This window comes from Procambarus clarkii, chromosome 2 (genome assembly GCF_040958095.1).
Source record: "Procambarus clarkii isolate CNS0578487 chromosome 2, FALCON_Pclarkii_2.0, whole genome shotgun sequence".
Lineage (NCBI taxonomy): Eukaryota > Metazoa > Arthropoda > Malacostraca > Decapoda > Cambaridae > Procambarus > Procambarus clarkii.
The window spans coordinates 13,886,946-13,891,607 of record NC_091151.1 but is presented as its reverse complement, the minus strand read 5'-3'; positions in this window follow the sequence as shown (position 1 = coordinate 13,891,607).

Here is a 4,662-nt window from a genome sequence, read left to right as displayed (position 1 = left end):
AACATTGCCAACGTTATTTTACGTCATAATAACGCACTCCAGGTATCACCAGACGGTTTTCCTCTGTGTATATCATTGAACCTAAGTGGCATTAGATAAAAATATATATGTACGTAGGAGAAATTCAGATCGTGACTTATATTTAGCTGGAATCAGCTGACCGTAGCTGTGGAAAACGTTACCGATAAACGGAGATATAATTTACTAAATTGAATTAAATCAATATCCAATCTATATTACCAAGTAAATCAAACGAGGTTAGACTGGGTTTAATTCGGCTTATATAAAAATTTAGTTGTTGTAGAAACTGGGCGGCTGATGTAAGAGCGGCATAAATGCTAGTGAGAAGTTGGTGGTACTACGCTACGGGTTAGTAGGGTTAGTAAATTTTATTTCCTAGCACAATAAATTTATCTTATCATACTAGGGGTTAGTATATGGGTGTCGAAAATTTCTGACAGCTTTGTTATGTCTGGTTTGGCCTGTGGCTCTCAACCGTTCTTGGTATGTGAGTAACTATCATGAAGACAGTTACTCTAATACCATTGATTATGGTGACAGGATTTTTTTTGCCTGGAGGGGGATATTCCTGCACGGGACATACGCCTCTTACTGGCCCACTAAGTGATACTGAATAGCCAAACATGTGTACGAAAAACTCTACAGGAGATTCCAAGAGATCTTCACAGAAGAACGAGGAGAGGTCTGTGAACTAAGGTGGCATAACAAGCAGGGGAGCCGGTCGGCCGAGCGGACAGCACGCGGGACTTGTGATCCTGTGGTCCTGGGTTCGATCCCAGGCGCCGGCGAGAAACAATGGGCAGAGTTTCTTTCACCCTATGCCCCTGTTACCTAGCAGTAAAATAGGTACCTGGGTGTTAGTCAGCTGTCACGGGCTGCTTCCTGGGGGTGGAGGCCTGGTCGAGGACCGGGCCTCGGGGACACTAAAAGCCCCGAAATCATCTCAAGATAACCTCAAGGGAAGGGTTCGAAATTACCAGAGATGAAATTAAGAGGTATCTGTGGGATCTGGAAGTAAGAATGGCTTTTGGACCTGATGGAATCTCTCCATGGATACTAAAAGAGTGTGCAGAAGCTCTCTGCTTGTTATACTCCAAGGTATATGATAAGTCACTGGAAACAGGAGACCTTCCGGAAAACTGGAAGACAGTTAATGTAGTCCCAATATACAAAAAGGGTGACAGGCAAGAGGCACTGAACTACAGGCCAGTTCCCTAACTTGTATAATATGTAAGGTGGAGATGATCGTGAGGAAAAGGTTAGTCGAACACCTGAAGAGATGGAGCTTTCTAACACATCGCCAGTATGGCTTCAGATATGGTAAATCGTGCCTCACAGGATTAATAGAATTCTATGACAAAACTTAGGCAAAAAAGATTAGGATGGGCAAACTACATTTTCTTACTGAGTGAAAGCCTTTGACACAGTACTCCATAAGAAGCTAGTACAAAAGTTGGCAAAACAGGCAGGAATAAAGGGTAAGGTGCTCAAATGGATAAGTTAGTATCTAAGCAACAGGAAACCGGGAGTAACTGTGAGGGGTGCAGGGTCCTTAGAATGGCAAGATATCACCAGCGGAGTTCCACTGGGCTCTATACTGGACCCGTCCTGTTTCTGATATATGTAAACGATATTCCACAGGGTATAGACTCGTTCCTCTCAATGTTTCCAAAGTGTCTAAATAATACCTCGAAACTCCAGCAACACGCTGGCTGGCTTCCTCTAAAGACTTTACCTCTAACAAGCCTTAACTTAGAGAACAGACGAACGCTAATGCAATCTATTAACAAAACTGCCTCCCATCCCGGGATGCGTTGTTCCAACCACCAATAGCTCGCTGGGAACCACAGACAATTCACTGTCTCCAACAACCAGGTCCTACTTGTTCCAAGCGAACAAAGTCTTGCGTTCAAGCCTGCTCTTGCTGGCCACTCCTGGTGGACTCCCTCTTGCCATCCAAGGTACTCCACCCCACATCAATTCTGAGGAAAAAAATATTGTATAGTAAGAAGGAAACTACAGAGGTGTCGGTAAGATCACAGCCTTCCACCGGGGAACATCGGGTCAGGTGCGATCAACAGATGGCGTTATCATCGACTTATTTGCTGATGCAAAATTTATGAGAAGAATCAAGTCAGATGAAGAGAGACAGAGACTGAAGGATGACCTGGACAAAGTGGAAGAATGGGTTATAAAATGGTTGCTATAGTTTAACTCAGGTAAATGTAAAGTAATTAAATTAGGCGAAGGGATCAGAAGGCTGAACACAAGGTACCATGTGGGAGGTAAAATCCTGCAAGAGCTAAATAGAGAGAAGATCTAACGGTTGACATCACACCGATCCTGTCCCCAGAACCCCACATCAAAAGGATATCATCAGTGGTATATGCTACATTGGTCAACATAAGAACTTCCTTTAGAAACTTGTGAAAGAATCATTCAGGACTTTATATATCACTTATGTCAGACCAATCTTGGAGTATGCAGCTCCAGCCTGTGTCCATACCTAGTTAAACACAAGAAAAGTAGGTGAAGATTCAGAGGTATGCCACCGGACTAGTCCCAGAAAGCATTAATAAATAGGAAAGGATAATGGGAACTGAACTTCACGTCTGTGGAAGACAGAAGAGTAGTGGGAAGACATGATTACGACCTCCAAATTATGAGAGCAATTGTCAACATGGACAAAGACAAACTGTTTATCATCAAAGGAAAACGAACAAGGTGGAAACAGACGGAAACTGAGTCCTCAAATTAGCCACAGGGACATTAGAAATAAATTGTTCAGTGTCAGAGTAGTTAACAAATGGAATGCATTAGGCAGTGATGTGGTGTTGGCTGACTCCATGCACAGTTTCAAATGATATATATGATAGAGCCCAGTAGGCTCAGGAATCTCTACATCAGTTGATTGACAGTTGAGAGGCGGGACCAAAGAGCCAGAGCTCTTTGTACTAGGTGAGTACAGACAGACAGACACACAGACAAGCACACACACACACACACACACACACACACACACACACACACAGGGGGCCATGTTGGAATTTGGGCCTGGTAGCCTGGTGGATAGCGTGCAGGTCTCGTAATTCTGTTGCGCGTGTTCGATTCCCGCACCAGGCAGAAACAAACGGGCAAAGTTTCTTTCACCCTGAATGCCCCTGTTACCTAGCATTAAATAGGTCCCTGGAAGTTAGTCAGCTGTCACGGGCTGCTACCTGGTGTGTGTGTGTGTGTGACGTGAAAAAAGTAGTTAGTAAACACTTGATTGACAGTTGAGAGGCGGGCCGAAAGAGCAAAGCTCAACCCCCCGCAAACACAACTAGGTGAATACACACAAACACACGCAAATTATAGTAGTAGTCATTTATAACCCCAATAAAACGACAGAAGACCCAGAAAGGAATCTGATAGAAACAACATGGCTACCATATATATATATATATATATATATATATATATATATTTTATATATATATATATATATATATATATATATATATATATATATATATATATATATATATATATATATATATAATATATATATATATAGAGAGAGAGAGAGAGAGAGAGAGAGAGAGAGAGAGAGAGAGAGAGAGAGAGAGAGAGAGAGAGAGAGAGAGAGAGAGAGAGATAGAGAGAGAGAGAGAGCAGCTTCTGTAGCTAGCAGGAACTTATCGAGACTACTAATCATGGAAGACTACAACCACAGGAAGATAGATTGTTAGAACAGAGACCCACATGGAGGACTGGACACATGGAGAGCTAAGTTGCTGGACGTGGCAACAGGAAACTTTCTAAGTCAACACGTCAAGGGACCGACAAGAATGAGAGGAGAGGAAGAACAAGCTATGTTTGATCTGATATTTACCTTAAATGAGTGGGATATATGGGAAGTTAAGTTCGAAGCACCCATGGGAATGACTGAAATCAGTGTATTGATCTTTGAGTACCTGGTAGAGCTTGGAATTATCTCCCCCCCAAAAAAGAACTGGGAAATAATGGGCTGGCGTACCGAAAGGGAAATTATGAGAAGAGAAAATTCCTAAGGGATATACTATTGGACACAGAACTCAGAATTTAATTCGTACAGGAAATGATGGATTATGTCACCCAAAAATGTTAGGAGGCAGTAAACAGGTTTATTCTGGTCTGACAGGAGGAAAACGAGAAGCAATAGAAAAATCCGTGGTTTAATTAATGAGGTATGTATGAAAGCAAATAAACTGAACAAAAGGGCGGGGGGAAACTTCCGAAATAACAGAACACCAAAAAACAGACAGATACAAGAGAACCAGGAACGAATGTCTTATTGTGAGAAGAGAAGCTGAGAAAAAGGATGAAAATGATATAGCTAATAAAGCCAAGACCGAACAAAAGCTACTCCGCAGTCACATCAGGAGGAAAACAACAGTGAAGGAACAGGTGAGGAAACTTATAACAGGTGAGTACAGGTACACAGAGAACGACAAAGAGGTGTGTGAAGAACTCTACAAGAGGTTCCAGGAGGTCTTTACAATAGAATAAGGAGAGTTCAAGAACCTTGGAAGGGTTCGAAATTACTAGAGATGAGGTCAAGAGACACCTGTTGGATCTGGACATGAGAAAGGCTGTTGGCCCGGACGGAATCTCACCATG